The following is a 25,180-nucleotide window of genomic DNA, read 5'->3' as shown; positions in this document are numbered from 1 at the left end:
TTTGTGATTCTGCTGCTGTTCAGCCAGGAAGGAGAAATTCGGTGTGTGCCATCCCTGGCACTGCAGTTTGTCTCGGTCTCTCTGTCCTGACTCAGCACCAGCCCCTGGCCATGTTGAGCCAGGCTGGGCACACACAGCCTCTCAATGCCCCAGAATGCCAAGTGACCCATTGCCTCATGCCTCAGAAGTCTGTGGGGTGTTATAAACTGTCTGGGTGGGGGTTTCTTAGCTGGGGGCTGTCTGTGTGTTGGGGCTGGGGGTGGCACTGCCCTGGGAGGGGAGGCTGGGCTGGAGCAGTCGCAGGTGCTGCTGGAACACCCTGCTTGGGATTACCTTCTTGGGCAGACCATGATGCAGAGTTTCCCCTTGGAGATTTACATGCACGTGGAGCAGGGGGGATGGTGAGTATTGGAAAAAGGAGGAACTTGGCACTGGGATGGGGTACAGATGTTCCAGCTGTGAGCCCAGGCTGGGAACGGCAGGCTCGGAGCTGAGCAGCTAATCGTGGCTGTACAGTGCAGTCATGGTGCACAAATCCCCTCCCTCACCCACCAGTTTCTCAGCTGAACTCATTAAGGAGACTCAGAATTCCCAGCCTGAATGATAATGGTTACGTGGGGGGTCCTGGCCACGTGCAGGGGTGGTACCCAGGCTGGTCAAGTCTCCTTGGTCATGTCACCTGGGATCTTATGCTAGTTGTTATCGTGGTTAATTTTTTTCCAAGCTAATACATAGATAGATAATGAGAATCAGAGAAAGGAGAGGGAATGGCCTCATTAATGCTCTGTAGAGATAACGACCCCTGCTACTGGCTGGGGGGAGTTTTGTCAACAACAGAAGCATCTTTCCCTGCTGATACGCCTCCCATTCTTCCCCAGAAAATTGGGTTGCTGGGACCGAAGTGTTCTCTCTTTCTTTTTTTCTTTTTGAGGTAGGAATAAATAATTGTGTTTCCTACTGTCAGGGCTAATATTTTGATAGGTGAACAGGGTTTGCAGATGTTGCTGGGGTGGTTTTGTGCTGTGTTCTGGCTGTGCCAGTCTTTCAGCACCAAAGCAGCCACCCCTGGGCTGGGGCAGCCAACAACCCCCCTCTGCTTTGGGGCCAAAGCCGTCGTGTTTCCTGGTTTCCACCTGAGCTCATAAATCACCCCAGAGCTGGATTAAAGCTTAGCTTGGATTCCCTAACAGTTCTGCTGTTTTCACTGAACCTTGCAGTGATTTGGATGGGAGCTGAAGATTTATGCATATTTGCAGAGCCCACGGTTCCAGGTCACAGCTTGGACCGAGGCATTACCAGGGAATCATCACTTCCAGCGTCTTTGGTGGCCTCTCTGAAGGCAGAGGTTGCAAGGAAATGCATCCAGTGCTTATCTCCCCGCTGAGCCTCCTCCTGAGAAGTGAGAGACTCGATACAAACAAGCCCAAAAATGCTGATATAAACATTGCTCAGGAAAAATGTGATCTGTCCTTGTTGTTGTTAACTCAGGCAGTGTCCGATGTAACGATGCTGGGAAGGGCCTATGGGCAAATCATGAAAAGTGGAGCAGAATACAAGTTTTATTTCACTTTTCTGATCTCAGTACATGCAAACAGGAGTCATAGAAACCCCAGCAATGTGTCCCTGACTGGGCTGAGATAACACCCGTGCTTGGAGGGGAATGACATCCCCCAAAACATCCTGTCCTGTGGCAATCTGTCCCTCAGGAAAGGTAACCTGGATGCCCAGGAGGTTTCAGGTGCCATCTGAGACACCTCAGCCTGTCCCAGCTCCCGTGGCTCCCACGTGCCAACCCACGAGCACATCCCTGCACACACACACAGCCACACGTGTTCCCTCACCCACCAATCTCCAAAGCTGCTCTGGAGGAATTGGAGCTGTAACAATATGGCAGTAAAAAATAATGAAATGCCATCATAAAAAAGATGTGGAAAAGCAATTATTTATTCATACCTTGGGAACTAGGAATAATACACCTGTTTCATGGGGATGGCTGGCACAAAGCTGGCATTGCAGAGTGGTACTTAATAATTTTTTACCACACTTTATAGGCTCTTTCCTGCAATTAATGCTAAATAAAATCAACATTTCTCCAACTTGTGTTTCTGGCTCTCATTAACTCCCTTCTTGCCATTCACCATCTCTTTCCCTCTTAATGTCTTTTCTGCTTTGTATTTTTCTTCTAAATCTTTCTTTGCTCTTCACTTCCCCTAAGCTTTGATCAGTGGCAGCTTCAAAGGACTTGCTCTCTAACTGAATTAATTGAGATTCAGTGCAGGTTCATTCCAAAGCAGAGGGTTTGGCAAGGGCTGCTCCTCCAGGTGGAACTCAGGCACCTCCCCGAGGTGCAGGATGAGTCCCAGAGCCCTGACACGAGGATGGGAGGCAACACCCTCCCCCCGGTCTGATCCCACAGCAAAGCAGCTTGAACCACAAAACACCTCTGGAGGACCTGATGGGTGGCCATGGAAGAGAAAAGCTGGAAATTTAGGCTGTCATCCTCTGAAGTGAATTGTTAGGTAAATAAATGTGTGAAGGAAAAGGCTATTGATGGTGCTGGGAGGTGATTTTAGGACAAAGCTGATCCTGAGCTCTGCCCTGAATTAATTGTCTTTCTCTGTTTAGGAAGGAGAAGCTGCAAAGACTCAGAACAACCAAGAGCCACCTGAAGTGCTGGAAGCATTGGAGGTGAAGTGTTTGCCCAGGTCTTAGCAGACATGAGTCCTCTTCCTCTCCTGCTTTTGCTCTCCCTTCTCGACATTCCAACTGATTTCAAATATGTGATTTCAACACTTTGCTGTGTTTGAACCCTGGGGTGACACTCCCTCAGCAACACTGGCACAGGTAGGATGGAAATTCTAAGGAAATACAAATCTTCTTGAGGGTCTGTTTGGGCTTTTTACATTTTGATATGAAAAATATCAGGCAGAAATATCTGATGCTGGAAATGCCCCCAGTTTGGTTATACATTCTCTGGTACTTCACTTGATCAGGCCCCAAATAACACCTCTTAATTCCCAGCCCAAAAGAAAGGGGATTTTTGTTGCTTCATTAATCCCTCCCTTCTGATTTTCAAATTGAAGATTTTTTTAGTTTCCATTCTTTTAAACAAACAAAATAAAACAACAACAACGAAAGAAAACATCAACATATTTCCTGATTTTTCACACAGAAAGATATATTGGATTAAATAATCTTTCCTGCTCAAAAAGTCTCCAAATGCATGAATTTGTCCCTAATACCACAGAAATGATTTAAGAGATTTAATATTTATTTGAGTTGATAAAGTGAACTGGGAGAGTAATTCAAAGGCAGGAATTTCCCTGTGCCAGTGAATCCAAGGAGAGAAACTGGCCCCCAACCCTGAGGGCAGCTCAGGGATGTTCAGCCCCAGAGACCTTTGGGGTGGGGTGGGGAGTCCTCGTGCCCTCCAGCAAGAGGGTTTTGCTTCTCTAATCAGGAGCAGTTGCAAACAGGCCTCAGATGGCAGGATGGCTTTATCTGCCACCTTGCTCAGATGTGGGCAGGGCTGGGGAAATGGGACCCACATGTGATCAGCTGATGGATGAAACAGAGAGAGGATTATTGGGGAGGAAAGAGGAGCTGTGGCTGCTGCTGAGACCCATCTCCAGCCTGCCCAGCCTCCCTCCTCTCCCCATTCCCTGCACCCTGCAGCCCAGTGATGAAAAGGCTGGTGTCAGGGGCTGGGATTTATGTGGATACCAGCGCAGCGAGGGCTGGCATTGGGCAATTGGATCCACGTGTTGCTCCTGCAGGATGATCTATGGGCAGGTTTCTGGGGAGCAGCAGAGCAGTGAAATACCACGGGGGGCTGGGGCTGGCTTGGAGCTTTCCCTTCTCCCTGGCCAGAACCTGCTGGTGGCTCCTCCTGCCTGGCTCCCATCACCAGCTCATGTGCCTGGCATCACCTCCAGGGCTTCCCTCTGGCTCCTTTTGGGTGGTCCATCCATGAGCAGAGGCTCAGAAGCACATCCAGGTGAGGGCAGATGACCAGTGACTCCTGGAGCACAGGACATGCTGTACCAGGCTCTCCTGGTGATCAGTGGTCATTCCAGTGTTGGTCATTCCCATGCCAGCCCTTCCCCTCCCACTCAATGAAATGCTTTGTGTTTGTGCTGGCTGAATTGTCTTTGGGGTTGTTTTTCAGGGTCCAGCTCCAGTTGTTTGAAGATCAGACTCAAAGCCTGATTTTGGCATTCCTATGGAGGAGTTATCTTGCCTGGATTGTGCTTGAGGTTCTCCATCCTCAGCACTGGGCTGACACTAATTGCCCATTTGCAATTCATTTGCAGACACGTGGCTGGAAAGTGCTGCATGAAAAAAACAGGCATTGTTATTATGAAACCTTCAGGAAAAAAATTAATAGATTCATATAACTCCATGGTCATTAAAACAAACCTTATGTGGATGGATGGAAGGGACCAGAACTGCACAAACCTTGAGCAAACCCAGATTTTCACAATGAAGCACAAACTGGTTTTAATCAGCAGTGCCAAATAAGTTTTGTTTTCTGAGGTTTCTTATTCCCCCATCTCCTTTTTAGTGTTAGGAATTGCAGGGGAGCACATTGGCCTGAGGTAGAAAGGGGAACTTTGCCCATGTCCTGATCTTAATGAATATCATTTTAGAAAACAACAACAAAATGCTCTGCTTGTGCTGGCCAGGTCTCAAGTTGCTTTCAGCTCTACAGGGACCTCAGCCAGCCTTTCTGAGCATGTTATCCTGTGGTTGGAGCATTGCTGCTTGTCCATAGGGTTTGGATAACTTTGGTTTATCCCCATTAGATGGTGAGAGAAGGTGGACCATCATCTCCTTGCATCCTTTTAGTGAAGCCACACAGCAATTTTTCATTTTGCCTCCCCAAAGCTTCTCTGTTTGTTTGGGAGACAGAAATAGGTTTCTGCTAAGAGGGTGCTGAGGTTGCTCATCCTGAGCTGTCCCAGTGAGTCAACAGCCTGGAGTGGTGGGGCTGCCATGAGGCTGGGAATGGGAACACACCTTTGGAGGGAGCCCTGTGCTGTTCATCTCATCTCTGCCTGCACTGGGGATGTCTCATGACTTCTGAAGTGCCCTGGATCTTGATGCTAAAAAGGGCACCATCCCTACCTTTCACCAGCTTGGGACAGCCTCCAAATGGGAAAGGATGGGACAGCAAACTTCCATTATGGTAACAACATCTGTCTGTCTGTCCCTTTGCCTCTTTCCTCCATCCAGACTTTAGACTCTCTATGGACTTTTCCACCATCTGCCTGATGACTGGGATACTGGAATCTGGGATCACTGAATACTTAAAATAGTGACCCCTGTACAAAGCTGGCCCAGTGCTGGTCACAGCATCATAGACTTTCCATTTTCGTATATCCCAAAGGACCTCAGCACCCAGGGCAAAAAAGCTACTGTAGGAGGTCATGTTGACATGTAATGCTTGACATGAAGCTTGTAAATCAACTGATGGTGGGATTCATCAAGGGGAAGGGAAGCAGAACTTCCCTTCTCACTTCATCTTGCTTTCCTCACACCCAATCCAAACTCATCTCTGGGGTGAAGAAGGTGGAAACTTCACGCCAAGGAGGAAAAGCTGGGAGAAAGTGGCCTGGCATCCTTCCTACTGAACACCCTTTCTTGAGTGATAGCTGTGGTATCTGCTTGCAAGCTCATTTGTAAGGACTAAATTTAGTGACATGACTTGCAATGACGTGTGTGGAGGAGGACTTTGGGATGACACATGGATCAGTCTCATCCCTGCATGGGAAACTTCCAGGCTGTGCTACTTTCACTGTCTGGAACAAATGAGCAGCCTCCTGCTGATGCCATCAGACCATGTGAGCAGCAGCCAGACCTGGAGATGGGCACGTTCTCAGGAGCTGCAAGAGTGTTGAGTAACTCGCTGGCAAAGGTGTGTGTATCTCTTTCCAATCCACTGGATCCTGCTAACAGGTTTAGCTCCAGATCAGTAATGGGATTTAGTCACCCACCTCTTTGTAATTACAGTGGTATGTAGATGTTTAATTACACTTTGTCCTCAGCTAAGCTTGGTCCATCCTTTTCCATTTGTCGCTGCCTGAGACTGGGGACAAAGATGTGTAGCAACTTTCAGGCATCTGCTGGTTCCTGGAGTTGATCAGAGCATTTTTTCAGCTCAGCTGGCCAGTTCATAAGTCCTAAAGTTGGTGATCTTCCATTCAGATCTAACCCAGCCTGAGCTCATAAAAATAGCCCAGTCACTGCACTGTCAACAAGTACCTTCAAACAGGAATGACAATTGCCTAAAGCAATTTCCTACTAATGTTGCTTGAGAATATATTTTGCTTTTTCCATTGCTGCAGCTCCATCAGCATAAATAGAAATGGATCATTTTTCTTAAAACTTTAGATCCTTATTTTGTGAAATAAGAAAATTGCAGAGTTAAATGCCTCTGGCAAACTTTTGACTTGCTAAAAAAAAAAAGTCAATGCAACTTGGAAGGATGTTTCCAAGAGAATATGGGAAAATGTATTATCTGCTCCATTTGAAAAGGAATTGCCTCTAATTGACAAAAGGCAGAGAGGAAACTGTTGTTCTTATTTAAACACAGCCCAAACCTGCAGCTTATAAATTTATTGTTAATCTCAGGCTTGTGGTTTCTGTTTCTTTTCACTTTTCATTTCAAACCTGGGTTTTTTTTTTTCCCCTTGTATTGTCATGCCCAGCTCCTTTTCTGTCTGCTGGAGGTGATCAGCCTTTCAAATCTTGCACCCAGAATCTGTGTCCTGTGTCAGAATATCCCAGGATCCTTTGGGTATTTTAGAAGCTGCTGTTCATGCAACTTTCTCTGAACTATCTGGTCCAGGTCTCAAAGACTTTGGGGCTTCTACAATTTGATCAAATATTACAGCAGATCTGTGATCCTTCAGAGAAAAACCCACAGCCTTCTGGAGATGAGGAATACACCTCAGAGGAAAAAAGAAAAAAAAAAGAAAAAAATCCCATATTTCCTTTTAATTAATTACATTTAAATTAAATTAATTAAAATTTTAAGCTCTGTATTTCCAAAAAGAGCCAAGAAAACACAAGGTGCAGGTAGGTATGAAACAGAGCAGGATGTTAAATAGGCAACCCACTCCAGCAAGGAGCTCTGGCTCCATCAGCCATCCAGCTGGGATGCCCCAGGGCAGGGGAGGAGGCTCTGAGCGTTGAACGTGTCCCAGCAGAGCGGAGCCACCTGGGAGGAGCTGCCACCCACCTGTGGCATCAGCGAGTGGCTCCGGAGCCACCTCAGCCTCTGCTGTTTGAGCCCCTTTGCACCAGGAGCAGGAGGAAAATGTTCATTCCAAGAAAATCCCCCCCCCCTCACCCCAGGAGGTTTATTATCCTGATTGACTTACGGCGCTCGCTGCTCAATTAACCTGCGTGGAAACGTGATTGGCACCAATAATATTCCACTTTATGGCACAGCTTATAATGAAGAATTGGAGAAATCATAAATAGCAGCAGTATTAGATCACTGGCACTCAGGAACTCCCCTTATGTAAAGAATAGTGTAGAAAAGAGATTTTTTTAGATGGGGCATCCTTGAAAACCTGTCTGTGTTACTCTTTTGCCACAATTCAATTATTGCTTATAAGAACTTCTGCTTGGTGAAAAAAAACAAGAGAAAAAACCCTCCCAATTATAATAAATCCACTTCAGTGTTTTCCATAAGCTCCTAGCCAAGTTGGCCAATAACTGAGGCAAAGAGCAGGAAAAAAAATGTATATATTGTATACTCACTTAAAACTTGGCTAGAAATTACCTTTTATTGTCTATTTTTTTTTCCATGCCCAACTTGGCTACTTGAGCCCAACTCATTGCCAACTTTCTTTGGTGTGTTACTTTCCTGTGTGTTAAAAAATCATTTTAAAAGCTGCCCCACAAGGGTTGTACAAAGGTTTTGCACAGACAGGGGGAAGGAGCCTGGCTTTGAGAATGTCACCAATGAAGATGCTGGTGATAAAACCTGAATATTTATTGTTTGGGGTGGGGGGTTTGTAGCTCTTTTTATCTCCCCCCTCCTGTTCCTTGTGCAGTCCAACATGGCAAGGTCTCCAAATGGGCTGTGCTGACAAATGCAGCTGGAGACAGCCATGTGATGTTAATATAAACCTCCTCTGGCAGCTTGGAGAGGCACCAGGAAAGCTCCGGAGTGTTTCCTGCAGCGCCTGGCTCTGCTCGGTGCCACTCAGCCCTGGGCCCGCTGTCTGGGTCACCACAACATGTGTCCTCTGGTGTCTGAGCACAGCCAGGACTTTGAATTTATAAAAAAAAACCCCAAACCAAACAATTCTGGGTTGCAAGAACCAACCCCCAACTCAGTTCCTGCCATTCTGGCTCATCCATGAGCATCCGGCCACGGTGAGAGTGGAGTTGTGATAAAATAAAATCTGCACTAATCTTTACATTTTAAGGGCAATTTCTCTTGGAATCCCTCATTAAAAGCACCACATTGGAAGAACTATAAAGACCAGAGTCTCAGGCATATTCTCATTTGGGATAATTTCATTTTAAAAAGGAAGAAAAATGATTTAAAGCTTTGATACAAAACTCGTGGTCATGTAGTTTAGGTTTGCATTTCACTGCATTTGCCTCAGAGACACGTTTCATTTCTTTCTCTCTCTCTCTTTTAATATTTCATTTCATTTTCTGGTTTTTAGGAAGCCCCACAATGTTGTCTTTGTGGTGAGCTGCCATGGTGTTACCAACACACCTGAACCATTGCAGGCAGAAAAGCAGCCACTTGAAAGCAATAACGAGGGCAAGCCTGTCCCAGCTTTTATTTCCTCTAAGTATTTTGTCCCATGCAGAGTTATACAAAGGGTAAATCTTTCAGATCTCCTGGTCCTGCAACTGCTTAGAAATACATTTAATTTTATTTTTCAGCAGCACAAGCTGAATGCATCTATAATAGAGAATATAAACTCTAAATTTGAATGTAATTTGGAGAGCCAGTGATGGGAAAGGAAAGAACAGTGCAATTTCAAATGTACAGTTTTCTTTCTGTATATTGTGATAACAAATATCTTTTGAAACCCAACCCAGATTTAGGAACTGAAGTCCCACTCACAAGGAGAGGAGCCTAAATCAGTCACATGTGGCAGAAGGTGATTTTATTCCTTATGGATCCTTTTCCATCTTATGGATCATCCCACTCTCACTCGTCTGGTTTCCCTCTGAAGTGGATGGACTCGCTCTTCATTAGCAGGAAGTAACTAATTGCATATTTAACTCTGCTCTGTGCCCTGCTGGTGTTTGTGGACTGGGAAGAAAAGTGGTGGAGACAAACAGGGAGAGGAAAGGCCGTGAGTGACACGGTGCTCACAGATGGCTTGTTATCTCTGGGACCACGTGGCACCATCCAAACCCACCCCACAGTCTGGTTTTGTGATGCAAAAACTGTCTCGGGGCTGCTGAGCCTCTGAAAGTCTCTGGGCACGTTCTGTGCAACGTTCACACCTCGCTGACCCTGCAGAAGCCTCGGAGGAGTCGCAGATTCCAGTCTGGTTGTGCAAACTGAATGGTTTGAGTGCAATGCTCAGGGTGGGCTGCAGATCCAACCAATGCTGGTGTTTCCAGGTCTCTCAACTCAGACCCACCAGGTTTCTTCATGATTCCAGAGAGCAGATGGACAGCTGGGCTCAGTGATCCTTGTAGGTCCCTTCCAGCTCAGCATGTTCTAGGATTCTAAGGTTTTGTGAGTCTCACCTTGCCTGGCATCTCTGCAGGAGTGACAAGAACTCCACAGAAGCTCTTCCCTGTGGGTCAGTCCCCACCTGTCTCCTGCTCAGAGACAAAGCCAGAATCAAACAACTGAAGGATCTGTATTGGAACTAGATCCCCATGGACCAGAACGTGAATAACACCTCCAGCCCTGCCTGAATCTTTCAGGCCTGACCTTTCACAGTCTCCATTTCCTGACCAATGACTCCAAAGAAAATAGAGCTGCTCGTTGGCATTTAATGGAAATCTGCACAAAACTTGTCAAAATACCCCCCCATGCCTGTCAGCTGCCTGGGACAAGACCTCTACAGTAGTTTCCAGAAACCCCGTGCAATTACTTACATTTTAAATTATCTTTAATTGTCGCATGTGAGCTGCAGAAACATTTTTCCCCACTCTCAGGCAGGACCTTGCTATTAAGAGTCACCCTGTAATTGCAGGTTTAATGGGGGACTGTGGCAGGTCAGGCCTGAAGGTGAGCCCAGGGCAGAGTGAGGAGAGAGGGGCTGCCAGCCCAGTAACTGGAAGTGACACATCACAATGGTCCCATCAATTATGTGGGGGCAGTTTGGAGTGTAAACTTTTTAGTGCATCTAATTACCTTGCCAGATGTTTTAATCCGATCTCCTCGTCCCTCCCCTGGCAGCAAACGCTGCATTGTCTGAGCTCCTGAGGCTGAAAGTCGCTTTTTAATCGAGAGTGAACTTGCTGAGGGATTTTTTGCAGGAATTGAGCATCCTTTTGAGAGATTATTCGGGTTCCTGTGTGGCTCTGCTGGTGGGATTGCACTGAATGAGAATGAACACGCTCAGGAATCGTCACAGAGGGTGCAAGACATGAGAAATAGCTGAGCTGGTGTCAGTGTGCTCGAGAGCGGAGTGACAACTGTTAGCCTGGCGAGGCTGAGCTCAAGCAGGCCCTGTCAAGAGCACCAGAGATGCTGCAGCAGATTTTCCAAGGCTGTTTGCAAGCTGCCCCAATGTTCCTGCTGACACAAACCCTGGGAAGCACAGCTAAGAGCTGAGCACTCCCATCCACTCACAGATCGGGGTAGGATGGGAGCGAGGAAGGAAAGGCTCGTGTGTGAGATGCCTGTGCAGCCAGGAGAGGGGAGGACGGTGAATGGTCTGCACATTCAGGGGCAGGATATTACCTTCCAGAAATGAGGAGCAGGCAAGGAACGTGGCAGCACTGCGAGGAATTTCTCTGCATTCAGTAAACTCTGGTTGTGGTTGGGTGGGAAATCTGGGTGTGCACGTGCAACACCTTGACTGCAGTGCATGGAAAAATCCCCATCTCTGACAACTTAACCCCCTGACATGATCAAAACCACAACCCAGAGCAGAGGAGTCTCACGCTGGTTTTGTTAAAACTCCAGTTGAACAATTTGATGGGTTTTATTTTCAACATTTTATCGCGTTCACAGTCACTTTTCTTCCCTCCTCGTCCTGTTCCCAGGTGAGAGAACACTCAGACTTTACCAGGCAAACATTCTTGGGATGGAACATGCCAGGCAAACAACCAAATAAAGCTGTTTATAAAGCCTTTGACATGTTAGGCCATGGAGAGGAGCCCAAGTTTCCATGTAAAGGCCTGAACGGACGAGAATGACGTGAAGCACATGGAAAATATGGAAAATGTGGAATAAGTAATAAAATTATAAATAAAACAAATACAATAAAATGGGAATGCAGTTTTACTCGTAATGATTTGTGTTCCTAGTAACCCAAGACTCCCTTACCTTTGGAAAATTGCTTGTTTTTCCAGCGGGGAGCTGAGTGCAGGTACCAGCCCTGTGGTGGGTTGGCTCATGGAAGGGCTCGAGCGTTCCCAGCCCTTCCTCTGACAGTGACTTGCATCGTGATGTCAGGAAAAATCACTTCATCAGGCAGTGGTTAGTGCTAGTGCAGGGATTTTGGCCAGGAGTTAATCTTGGCTTGTTCTGGGTGGAGAGATTTGCCTGCTGGAGTGACCCAGATGCATTTTGTGTCAGGTTTGCTTTTCTCCCATGTTTTCTTATTTATTGGTGACAGCACTGCTTGCTCTTCCCTCCCTGAGGGACCTTTGAGATGCTGCCAGGGCTGTGCCCTGTCTAGGCTTTATTCACCATGAAAAGCTGAACCTCCAGCCCACTCCAGCAGTCACAAATGGATTTATAGGATTTATGGACACCAGAGGAGTGTGAGGCATGGGAAGGGCATCCCCCCTGCTTGCAGCCCCCCAACACACACAGGCAGCCCCGTGTCCCACACGCTCAGCTCTGCAAACCCCCTCCAGAAACACCTTCTCCATCACTCTGCTTCATCCCCCTCCTTCCCAGCACCCCAGAAGGGATGGCTCCAGCTTCTGGTAGGAGATGTCCAGCAGGGAATGAGCACCTGGGGAGCTGCCCTGCACTGCAGCCATGTGGGAGCTTGTGTAACATTCCACCACTATCAGCCCCATGGCCCCCCGTCCCTTGTCCTGGCTGCTCCTCTGCCTGCCCAGCACAGCTGCAGCTGCAGAGCTGAGCTCCAGGAGGAGGCTGAAGGATTTACTTCCAGCTATTGAAAGGTTTATAGCTGAGAAATGTGAAGTTGCACGGATTGTGCTGATGGAGGTGTGTCCTCCTCCTCTTCCTCCCCCAGATGCCACTGGGTTAAGGGAATGTTGCATCACAGACCACACTCAGCTGCAGAGACAAATTCCACCCTAAATGTGGCTTGGAGGTGATAATTCAGAGGCAGAACTTGGTGCTGGGAGCAGACAGTGGATCCTCGCTGTGTGCATGGAAGGGACACCTCATGGGCACTGTTTGAAGATGAGCTGGGATGAAAAATTCCTCCATGTGTTATTCCCAGCCATCCTTGTCTTTTCTGCTCCATTAACTCTGTGACTGGCCCAAACATCTTCCCTAGGAAGGCTCAGCAGCCTCCCAGAGCTCTGGAGTGCTTTTATTTGACTAAAAAGGGTCATTTTGTGCAACTTTGGAATTCACCAAAGGGGAATTATGAATCTGTTTGTCTGTGTTTGATTTATTATCAATAGGGAGAGACTGTGCTGCTGTGGGGAGCTGAACCCAAGAGGAGCAGGCACAGGGATGAGACAGAGCCTGCCCTGTGCTGGGTGCTCCCCACTGGCTCCTTCTGTTCCTGAGCTGCTTCAGCCCCTGGCTCATTGGAGTGGCCTAAAAAATCCCCCCAAACCCACAAAAGTCAGAGAGAGACAGTGGCACAGCCAGGTTGGAAGCAGAATAGAGCAAGCACAGGGCTGGGGAGGGAAAGGACAAAAAGTTTGCCAAGAGAGGAAGATGTGGCTGAACCCAGCAGAGTTTGTGTCTTCACCTGAACCAGCCTCAGCAGGGAATCCTGGAATGGGTGGGCTTGGAAGGGACCTTAAAGTTCGTCTCATTCCACCCCCTGCCATGGGCAGGGACACCTTCCACTGGACCAGGTTGCTCCAAACCCTGTCCTGCCTGGCCTTGGGCACTCAAGGAATGAGACACCCACACTCAACCCCAAAGGTGTTGGATTCTCTCTCCACCCTTCAGGACACTCAGGTTTCCTTTCTTTATGCAGTTGGTGATTCCCAGATTATTTCCAGGCCCCTCGAGGGTAGAAGGTCTTTTACCTCCTCTGGCCCTGAGTCTGTTCCAACAGCTGTAACTATTTCATTTTTAATTTACTCGATACAACCTGTCTCTGCTTAATCCATCAGGACAAGTTGGAGGGTTTTGGACCCATAAATCCAAAGTGAGGAGTGTGTTGGGGTTTGGTGGGGGAGGGAAAAACAGGGGGGAAACAAAGGGGAAAAATTGCAATAGATTTTGAAAAATTGTCTCTAAATCACAGCCAAATGTTTTGTTGGGTTTTTTCTTTCTTAGATTATTGCTCAGTACAGAACTGAACCCAACCTGGTCTTATCTCAGTGCTTGGGGTGAGGCAACAGCTCTGCTTTTGTCATGGTGACAGACTCTGCCAAATTTAACTTATTTAACAGTTTAAACCTCCTACATTTTCCTGGAATTGACCTGATCTCGATGTTTTTCCTGCTAATTGAGCAGAATTCTTTTCCCCCCTCAAATCAGGTCTGATTTTGCTTTATTTTGCTGGGCCATTTCTCTGCCTTTTTTCCTGCACATGCCAATTCCCCAGGGCGAGCAGCAACACTGCGAGCAAAGGGCTGATGCCAAGAGAGAACATTTCATGTTGGAGAATTTTTCTCTGTAAAAAGAAAAACACACCAAAAAACAAACAAAAAAACCCACCAAAACCCCCAAACCCAAAAAACCTCTTCAAAACCCACTGTCTCCACTCCTCTCTTGAATTGTTTGACTCCAGCCTGGGTAACAATGAGTCAGTTTAGTGGGCAAGACAAGAGGGATTTTTGAGAAGTGCACGTAGATATAGGAGTGGTATAGGAAAGGTTCTAATTAAAACTAATTAAGTGGGAATAAAAGGACACTATTCCAGGCTTGGCCCATGATTGGGAGTCATGGAATACTTTCAGTGCTTTAAAATGTGTGGCAAACGAGGGGATTTTTTAAAGGGAGAATTATTTTTATTTTATTAAACTCACCCTCAACGTTGCTCTGCCTTGGGTGATTTTGCTCTTTCCTGACCCTTTCTGTGCAGAGTGGATGGGGAAGAGGATTTTGGGAGATGTGCCAGAGGGTCACTATTATTATTATTATTATTATTATTATTATTATTATTATTATTATTATTATTATTATTATTATTTATTATTATTATTTTTATTTTATTCTATTTTATTTTATTTTTTATTTTATTATTATTATTATTATTTACAACAATGACTGTTAACAACAACAATAATAATAGTTTTAATAATAATAATGATACCAAACCCAGCAACAATAGTTATAAATAATTAAAAAATGAAAATTAAATAGGAATCCTCTGATGAGCACACTCTGCTTTATTCCTGGCTCGTCCTGTAATTCTCTGAGACCAAATTGGTGGTGATTATCCAGGGATTAGGGATTAGCAGGGTGGTTTAACTGCTTGTCAAAACCTTAAAATAATAGATTAGAAATAATACATGGATTAAAATAATTCAATTTTCTCATCAATGATGAAGCAGATTATTTTAAAGCCTGTGTAACCTCTGATGGAAAAACTTACAGTGGGGTAGTGAGAAGGGGCAGATTTTCTAAATTCTTTCATGATGCTTCTCAGTCTTAGTTTGATCTGATTTCTGCAGAGAGATTTGGTAATATCCACAACAGTCAATTAATTTTCAGAAGTTCATTAGCCTGGCAATCTCATTTAGTATGCACAGAGGCTGGGAATTTAGAGGTCAGTGTAATAACTAAATATAATGGAAACACCTTCCACTATTCCAGGTTGCTCCAAACCATGTCCAGCCTGTCCTGGGACATTTCCAGGGATGGGCACTCCACAATCTCTCTGGGCAACAACTGTATGATGTATCAATTATAATATTATACAATTAATTACATCATGTTAATGGATGTTGTTATATTCTATCACAGCCAGAGGAATGCCAGCAGTGCCAAGACCAAAGAAGGGACTGACCAGGAATTCCAGAACTGCTTTTCCTTTTGATACTGTTGCAAAGAAAGAATGTTTTTTTGCTGTTAAAAAGCACCATCTTTAGGCAGTTCCTTTGTCTGTGGGCAGAGCTGGTGCCCAACTGCTCCTGTCTGGGATGAAGACAAAGACACCTGGGCAGGGTTAATGAGCTGGGAGGGCAGCTCTGCTGCTGCTGCCCCTCAGGGGCTCAGTTACTGCCAGAGAGATTTCCCCAAGGCTCCAAACCAGCCCAGAGCAGGGAGCCTGGACCAGGTGCCAGTGAAATGCAGAGGGATGAGCTGCTGGTGGGTCCAGCCTGTCGTGATGTTCTCAGCTATGGAGCATGTGAAGGAGGTCAAGGTGGTGACCACCCTGATGTAAGGACCACCCCAGGGGTTTTAGGAGACTGAGGGGTGTTTTGTACCAGGAAGAAACCAGGGACACCCAGGAGTCCTCACAGCCACATGAGTGGCCCAAGGGCTGTTTGGTGAGTTGATTCACAGCTTGGAAGAAGGTCCCAAACCACAAATCCTGCAGTGAACCATGGCACCAGGTCATTTACTCAGACTCCATGCAAGGAATTGGGCTTTTTGTCCATTATTCTATTTATTACCAGACAGGAAAATAATAACTCCTTCAGCTGAGCCTCCTCAACCACAATCGGTCAATTCAGTCCATGGTGTAGACGTTCTCCTGGGCTCCTTCTGCCTCCAGACTTTCACTGGACAGTTTCTGGGAACAACTTTTCCTGTCTTTGCCCAGCTGGGAAACCCCATCCCATCCTTGCAGACAAGGATCTGGGTGCAATTCCTCACATTATAATCTGTTCTGGGAGAGCACAGCAAGCAATACTGGGGGGATGGTGCCATGAGCTTGTTCAGAGCTCCAGCTGGTGCAAACCACGCCTGCTCTCAGCAGTTCAGCTGTTGGGAGGCACCACGTGGCTTCTGTGACTTCCCCAGGAGTTGCAGAGCCTCTTTGGTCCTTGTTTGCAAAGCATTTCATGGTCAAAGGGTGTCTGAAACACCTTGCAGAGGTCAGTGCTGAGCAAGCTGTTGCTTCACAACCCCCCTCATCAAGAGGACAAGAGAACCAGATTGTCACGAAGCTCAGCACACACCTGGGAGACCTCCAGGCCACACAGGTGACTAAACATAGAGCAGGACTAAATATAAAGCCAGGTGATGGCTCTCAGGGTGTCAGTCTCAGGTAGGGCTGTGGTGGGTGGCCACGAGAAGAGCCCTTGACTGAGCTCTGCTTGTCTCAGGGAGCGTCGTCATGCCAAGAGTTAATCTCCCAGGCACAAAGTTGGCATTCAGAAATGCTGGAGGCTCATTGGGCTGCAAAATCTCCATTAAAAAAAAAGAAGAAGAAGAAAGAGGAGGAGGAGGAGGGTGAGGGTGAGAAGCTCTGGTGGAGGGGCAGGTTGTGGTGGGGCTCCACACAGTGGCTCAGCCTTCCACATGCACTTTAAGGCATCCCCATCCCAAGGAACCCACTAATGCTGAAGTATTTAAATAAAAAAAGGCAGCCTGTGTTTCAGGCTGCACAAATTTCCTCTGCAGTCACTAATTCCCAACTCCACAGCACCAAGAAAAGGCATTTATGGCCTCCAACGTGTGGCAACTTGAACTGTGCTATGGTTTTATTTCTCTTCCCAGCTCCCGTGTTTGCTCATTAATTAGTGCTAGTTTCAGGAGATTAGATGACTTTTTAACATTTCCCATGTAAAAAAAAAAAGAATATAAAATGAGTGTTTTGTTTTTTCCCCTTTGCAAATGGAAAAGGAAAAGCAAAGAGCCCTTTTTTTTCTTCTTCACTGAGACACAGCTATTTTTTAATTTTCTTTTGAAAAATGCTGCCAGTGCCCAGAAGTGTCAAATTCTAACACGCAGGGGGAATAATGTTGTTTTTTAGCTGGTCATAGTCTGTGTTTTTGTGGCTGACTATTGGGAAATTTTTAACATATTTCTTCATCCTGGATTTGCAAGAGGTGAGATGACTTTTTAATATTCTGAAAACTCATGAAGAAAGTGCATCTTGTCAATAATTTTGAGGACATCATTTACTTAGAAAGCAAAAGTAATTACATAATTATGACATTTTATATATGTTTCTCTAGGATCATGGAATGGTTTGGGGTGGGAGGGACCTTAATACTCATCTTTTTCCACCTCCTGCCACGGGCAGGGACTCTTTTTTCCACTAGACCAGATTGGTCCAAGCTCCATCCAACCTGGCCTTGAATCCTTCCAGAGATGGAGAAAATCATATTAATTTAATAACCAACCTGAAAATACTAAATTTTGTAGGGAATTCAACTACTTTCACACTTCACTTGGGATTTTCATGGTGTCTTATCTATGCCTGGGACTTACTGGGGTGTGAGGGAGAAGAGCATCCTCATGGCAGCCTGACCTGCCCCTGCCTCTGTTCCTGCCCCCGCCCCTGCCTCTGTTCCTGCCCCTGCTCCTGTTCCTGCCCCTGTTCCTGCCCTTGATCCTGATCCTGATCCTGATCCTGCCCCTGCCTCTGTTCCTGCCCCTGCCCCTGTTCCTGCCCCTGTTCCTGCCCCTGCCTCTGTTCCTGCCCCTGCCTCTGTTCCTGGCCCTGCTCCTGTTCCTGCCCCTGTTCCTGCCCTTGATCCTGATCCTGCCCCTGCTCCTGCCCCTGCCCCTGCCCCTGCCCCTGTTCCTGCCCCTGTTCCTGCCTCTGCCCCTGCCCCTGTTCCTGCCCCTGCCCCTGCCCCTGCTCCTGTTCCTGCCCCTGTTCCTACCCCTGCCCCTGTTCCTACCCCTGCCCCTGTTCCTGCCCCTGCCCCTGCCCCTGCTCCTGTTCCTGCCCCTGTTCCTGCCCCTGCCCCTGCCCAGCTCCACCCTCTGCACCTGTTTTTCCTGGGATTTTCAGAGCAGTGTTGGGGTTTGGGAACACCAGTGGCCCAGCTGAGCTGGATTTCCTTCCTTGGTTTCAGCCCCCTGGACAATCCTGTCCAACCTGAGAGCACCACAGGAGCCCTGGGACAGCAGCACCCTTGGGTGCCCCTCTCCAGCTCCTTCCCAGCAGGTCTGGGCTGGCCCAGGCTGCTGCAGCTTTGTCCTGCTGCTCTGTGACATCCTCCAACACTGACTTACTCAAGACACAAGCCCAGGCCTCTTTCTTGATCCCACCAGGCCAATAAACCAGCCTCTCTGGGCAGTTTCCTTCTGGGAGTAAACTGTCATTTTTCACCACATAAAATTTTATAAGTTTCAGGCGAATGGAAAATGGATTTTATTATTTTATTTTATTTTTCTAATATTTTTTCTTTCTTTTTTTTTCTTTCTTTTTTTTTTTTTTCTTCTTTTTCTTTTCCCTGAATGTTTTATGGCTGCAAAAACAGAATTTGTGGTTTGAACTGTTAAGGTTTGATGCAGAGGGCTATGGAACCTTTTATGTAACCCGCTGGCCTGAATAATTATCAAAATATTTTGCTTTCCACTCTTTCTAAGCCTCTGCATCAGAAAAAAATAGCCTATGCAACCTTTTGACCACAAAATAATAGTACTAAGAAAGCCCCCCTTCAGAAGCTGGGCTGGAGCTGCCCTGGGGATGCTGGAGGGGACAGGGGACAGGGGACAGGGGAATGGACCTCACCTGGAGAAGGACGAGCAGCTGATGGCAGAGGGTGAGGACACTTCTCAGGATGAGCAGGTCTGGCTCAGCAGAAGACATGGGGACAACTTCCAGCTTCTCCTTGGAGCATCCTGTACCCTCCCTCTGTGTGAGCAGCACCTCAGAGTTGCTTCTCCTCCTCTGCCCTGGTACTACTTAATTTTGTTATTATTATACATTGTATTATTAATTTCTGTTATTAATTTGCCATGAGCCTGACAGGAATGTTTAAAGTCCATCACCCAAGGAGTGGTAAGAGCCAACACCTGCAGGGACAGGTGGGGTTTGTGCTCCCTCCCTCTGCCAGTGGTGGGGACAGATCCCCAAATCCAGGGGAGAATTTTTGCCATGGAATTAACCAAGATTCATGGGGAGAACGTGGTCTCTGTGCCCCAGGGCCCTTCCTGCCCTTCTCTTTGTGCTCCCAGACCCTCAGACAGGGAATTGGGAACATTTCTCTGGTGGCCAAAGCACCAAGTGGAACAAGGTTCCCATCCCAGTGTTTGACTGGCAGTTTATTCCCAGAATTAGGAGTCTGTAAAAAAAAGGCATTGTGCTCCCACTGCTCCCTGCAACTCTGCCTGCTTTGGATTTACTTCCACTCCCACATAAATACAGAACTTTAATGTACAAACATAGAATTGTAAAGGATTCCAGAGTAAAAACATGTGCCATGTACTTTTGCCTGGCAAGTAGGGAGTTACCATTTCCAACCTGAGCCATTAATTAAATTTGAAATGAAAACTTCAGGGTTTGATCACATTAATGCTTTTATTACATCTTTCCTTTCCTAGAAAATACGTTGTATTTTTTCTTTCCAATTTCTTCAGACCTGTCAGCTTTTGGACAACTTATTTTGAGTGAAAAACCAAAAGAAATATTAAAATTATTCTTTTTAAAGTAAAACTAGACAGCAAGGATAGAGACATTACTCCTGATCAGCTCCCAGAGACACAGAGTTTACTTTTCCTAAAACCTAAAGATGCCAAAGGATGTTTTAAAAATCTGCCTGAGTCTAATTCCTTTTGATGCAGCTTCAACCATAAAAAAATAAGGGATGCTCTGACCATCCTGGTAAGGGATCTCCCAAGGGAGGTCCCTGTTGGCAACAGGACCATGTCCCACCCTCAGCACAGCTCAAGGGCTGCAACCCCCCAACAACAGCAACACTCAGGACATTTTGGACAAGAAATAATCAGGAATGGTTTAGTTATCACTGATTTTGGCTCAGGCCAAGGAAAATGTGCTGAGTGACCTCCCAGGATCATCCCCCATCCCACAGGTCAGGACTTTTGGGCTCCCAAGGGGTGGAGGGTTTTAGCTGTGGCCCTGAAACCCCTCCCTGCATCCTCTCATCCTGATCACTGCTCCAAGGGCAGGGAAACAACAGCTCGTTTGGCTTGTGAGATCCAAACCCACACAGAACCTCCCTGGGTCTGGAATGAGACATCCAGCAGGGATTTACCTGCTCTCCCACCTGAGCAGAATTATCTGGTTTTTCTTCCGAGGTTGGAAGGTCTTGGACTCTCTTTCCTTCTTTGCCTTCACAGCAAAGTACCCCCCATGGAAAGTAGCTGCTCAGTTCCTGTGGAGCAGTGAGGGGTGGGCTGAGGACAACCAGGGCCACAGGAACCTTTCCCACATGTTGGGCAGATGTTTTTGCTCCACATTGAGGGATTTCTCCTGTGATATTCCTCTCTCTCCCCACCCACCTGGTCCCACACACTCTGCCATGGGACACCCTCCAGAGCACCTTCCCACAGCCCCCTCCACCCTCCCTTTCCATGTGCTGGCAACAGGAAAATGGGGATTTTTTGGTGGGCTGCCCTTGGTGTGTCCCACCTGGACTAGGATGGGAAGAGAACAACTTTTCCTCTGTATAAATCAGTGCAATTTGGTCAAATTCTTGGGAATGCAGCAGTTGGGATGAGGGGACAGCTCAGGCCTGGACTCCAATCTTGCACCCAGGGTCAGACTTTGGTCCTCCTTCCCAGCACTAATTAGGCAGGGTTGTTAAGGGAAGGTGATGGTGGGGGAGAAAAACTGGGAATGTGTCACTGATCTCATTCTTGTGAGGACTCAGAGCAGGACAAGGATGGGCACAAATCCCAATTAGACAACTAATTTAGCTCCTTGCATGGGTTTTAGCCTTTGGCCCTAGAGCCAGGAGCAGCACTTATTGCTCCTGGGTTTGCCATGCTTGGCTGATTATTGGTTAATTGAGGCTTTTCACTGAAAGGCCTGGAAACCTGGAGGAATGTGCCTTATGCCCTGGAGTCATCCCTGCCGACTCTGCCTCCCTCCTGCTCAGCCCCCAGTTCAAATGAGCTGGAACCAGCTGGGGAAGGTCCTCAGGCCACAGGCAGGCAGAGGAAGAGGGACCCCAGCGAGGGACAGGGACTTCAAAAGGCTCCTGTCAGTGGGATGCTCCCTTTCCTCCTGCTCCCTGTGCCTGAAACCACAGGCTGGACACAGCCAGAAAGCCTGAATCAATTACCCAGGGTTTAATAATCACACTAATGAAGCCACTGATCCCCCAGCACAGCTCTATCCGTGCTGGAGCCACAATGCCTGGCAGGGTCCAGAGGGTCCCCAAGCCCCCTGTCCCCACAGCACAGCCAGGGGGTGCAGGAGGGGGCTGGGAGGGTGGCATTCCCCAAGTGCCCATTTCAAGCCTGCTGGGACCAGCTCCCCACGTTCACACCACTCCTAAAACAAGCTTCCAAATCACCCTGTGAAAGCCCCTCTTGATCCTGCCTCTCCTTTCTCTGCAGGGCAGCAACACAGTTGATATCCTGAAGTGTTTTGTGAGGTTTTGCTGAATTCTGGGAAAAAAAACCCAACCATCTCCTCTCCTTTCTGTAGGAAATCTTACAGAAATGGCTGGTTACAATTTCCTGGAGTTCAGGTACAAACCCCTGTGCCTTCCCCTCCTTTGCCTCCTAAATCATCAATGCTCGAAGTGTTTCTTGCTGTGGTGGCAGAAGCACATTACACCTTGGGCAATGGCCAAAGGAGATCATTTTCCTCCTTTGCAGCACTAATTGGGAGGTTTGTAGGTGCACAAAAACATTCCAGAGCTCCTGAGGTTTCCTGCAGTGTTGCACCTCGTGCAGGTTTATTCTCTGCACTCAATCGTGCCATGACTCCCTGCAAAGTGGGAGGGAAAGGCACAGGGAGCTTCTCCCAGATGAGCTCAGCCATGACCAAGTGGAGCTTTGCCTTGAGAGGATCCAGCAAATGTTTGTACTTGTTTCCCAGGTATGACAAAACCCTTCATTTCCAGCCCCAAATATTCTCAACTCAATGCTGAGCATCCCCAAAGGAGGATCCCTTGGACACCCCTGCCCACGTGGCCAATTCCTCCCCACATGAGCAGTGATTTCCAGTGCTGGCTTGCCTCTTTTTTTGGTTTTAAAATCAAAAGTGACCAGCTGTATTCATTGGTCACATCAACCCTGAGCCATGTGACACATTCAGAGACAAAATGTTGAAAAAGTACCAACTTGGAGGAGAAAGCAGCTGCAGTGAGGGGATGTTTTCAAGTGCAGGGGATGTTTCCCAGAGTAGAGCAGAGCAGTGAGTGCCCCCAGCTCACCCACCTCGTGCCCCCAGGGCTAGAGGGAGCTGTCCCTGCCCAAGGCAGGGGTGGGCTGGGCTGGGCTCTCAGTCCCTTCCAACCCAAACCATTCCACCATTCCATGCTCCTCAGTAGTCTGCACCTCTGTGAGCCTTGGGCCTGGAATTCAGATTTCAGGGCCATTATGAATAATCATGAAGACCAGAAATAAGTCTTATTTTTACGGGGAAAGCCAAAAATTTTTCCACTCTTGCTTACCTTTGGAGCAGGGACTTCCAATGATAACATCCCATGCTGGGAAGCTCAGGATCAATAACAAGTGCTGGGAATAAGGGTGCTCCTCCCTCTTCTTCAGCAGGAACATGAATCCCTGTGTGTCCAGCAGCTTTTAGCAGGTTCCTTGTAACAAAATAGTCTCACACATACACACAAAAAACTGTCTTGCTCCACAGGCTCAGGGTGTAATTTTTTTTAGCCTGATTGGTGTTTTTTTTTCACCAGTGTGACTGGATTTCATCCCTACACAGCACTGCCCAGTTAGAAGTGGGTTGCAAAAATACCTGCTTTTGCCAAGATATCCTAAACACCATTTTTATAGGTAGAATATGCACTCCAGACCCTCAGCTGGTGGAATTTGGCACTGCTCCACCAGCACCAGGACACTGATTTACACCCACGCAGGAGCCAGGCCATGCATTTGCTCAGCCTGGTTGGTTATCCCAACCTCACTCCATCACTGGTTTGGGGTTCTTTCAACCCTACTGTGGGACCAGAGGTGATTTGGAGCATTGCCAGGAGTTAATCTGTCTCCCCATAGGACCTTAGCACCATTCCAGGGACTCTGAGTGTACTCTCAATCCCTTTGTGCAAAGTGGCAGTGCCAAAATGCTGGAATTAGAAAAGCCCACCTTGCACTTCTGCATCTTTCCTGACTCGCTGCTCTCCCTCCTCTGAGAGAAGGGTGAAGATGGGTGAAAAAAAAAGCTTTCATTTTTATGAAGAGATTTTACAGTATTGCAGGAAATAATGATCTCAGCAAACCCCAGACCTCACTGAATTGATGGACAGGCTCAGCAACGGGCAGGGAGGTGCCAGAGTCAGAGAATTAGGCCTGCAATTACTGCAGTGATATAATTAATGAATTTATGACTGCAGCCAGGCAGCAGTGACAGCAATACTGCCTGACTTCACTGCAATCTCCAGTGCTGACTAATGCTCATATCAACACCTCCAGCAGCCCCCAGCCCCTGCCCTGGCTGACACTGGGCTTGATTTCTCCAGAGAGAACCTTTCCAGATCATTTGAACTAATTGAGGTAATGGAGAAATTGTTCTCATGCCAAAACACTTTCTTTTTTTCCCTTCCCCCTCCTTCTTTTGGTAAGATGATAATACTTAGAAAGCTTCTGGCTCCTACTTACAGGAGCAGGGCAGTGTCTTTAGGAGCAGGGCAGAGCTTTGGTGTTGCACCTCCATCTCCTTGGGGTGTCAGGAACCAAACTGGCCCCCAACATGAGCTGGATCAAGTGGGAACAGCCCTTGGGCAGGAACTGCAGGGATTGGCAGCACCCAGCACTTCCAGCCCCTCTGGCCACCCAAGGCACAGCAATGTGGTTCCTTCCAGCAGGGCTGGCACAGGAGGGCTTGGTGCTGCCCTTCACCTCCCAGGGGTGCTCACCAGGGCCAAGGGATGCTCTTCAGGTGCACCTTTAGACACCTGAACACCATTTAATCCTCACCTCTAGTCGGTGCCTCAGCTCCTCCTCAGACTCATCTGCTTAGTACAACTCAGGGTAGCTGTTCCTGCTTGTGAAGGTTCTTTGCTCTTGACAGGAGATGGAACAAGATGATTTTCAAGGTCCCTTCCAACCCAAACCATTCCAGGATTCTGTGATAATATTTTCTGGGGTATCACTAATGCAGCACATTTATCCACATCAGCCTGATGCTCCTCAAGGCTTCCACATCATGCCAATCCTTGTCACCAGCTCTGACTGTTCAACCCAAGACATCAGGAATAGGTTGTTCTGGGACAGTACATTGACTGGAAGCTTAAAGATCCATCTGAGACCTGAACTGCTGCTGCACAAAAACTACCCAGGCAGGTCCTGCCCAAGTCTGGGATGGCATGAGGGTGGCACTTTGAGAAAACATGTTGCCTCTTTCAGGTTGGGGAGATCCAGGACAGAAACAACACTGGGTGGGCCAGGCAGCTTTTATTGTTTTGCTGTAGCACAGGTATGAAATGCTCATTTTTATGTTTCATAACTTTCCCTTAAAGCACATTTTTGATTTGTGTCCAAAGACAGCACAACCCCCTGGACGGAGCCTGGAGGTGTTTGGGGGGTGGGGGGGGGAGAGGGAGGTTAATCCTGGTCTTTGCTGCTCCAGCTTCCCCCAGGCAATGTTCTCCTGTAACCTGCCTGCTCACCAGGTACCTGCTTGGGAACTGCACTGACTGTCAGGGAAAAATTTAGGAAAGAGGGAAAAAAAAATCAATGGCAGTAATAAAACCCCCTCCTTGGAAAGGCCCCAGTTGTGCTGTTTTGCTGTGCTTTGTAATCACACAGGACTGTCCCCACGAGCATTAACCATAGCAGGGTGTTGAGAGGCCTCTAGTGTCCAGAAGCTACAAGAGCCAGGCCAGCAGAGCCACTCCT

The 25,180-nt window shown here is 47.4% G+C and overlaps 1 long non-coding RNA gene across 1 annotated transcript in view; it reads left to right on the top strand.

Annotated features, from left to right (window-relative positions):
• Positions 1-11,377, top strand: part of LOC139680764 (uncharacterized) — a 31,592-nt gene extending 20,215 nt beyond the window's left edge. Inside the window, exons 2-3 of the long non-coding RNA XR_011699408.1 lie at positions 2,626-2,844; positions 9,076-11,377. This is a non-coding gene — a long non-coding RNA (uncharacterized lncRNA). The remainder of the gene's footprint in view (positions 1-2,625; positions 2,845-9,075) is intronic.
• Positions 11,378-25,180: the final 13,803 nt, after the last annotated feature.

This window comes from Pithys albifrons, chromosome 19 (genome assembly GCF_047495875.1).
Source record: "Pithys albifrons albifrons isolate INPA30051 chromosome 19, PitAlb_v1, whole genome shotgun sequence".
Lineage (NCBI taxonomy): Eukaryota > Metazoa > Chordata > Aves > Passeriformes > Thamnophilidae > Pithys > Pithys albifrons.
This window is presented reverse-complemented; position numbering and strand designations above follow the sequence as displayed.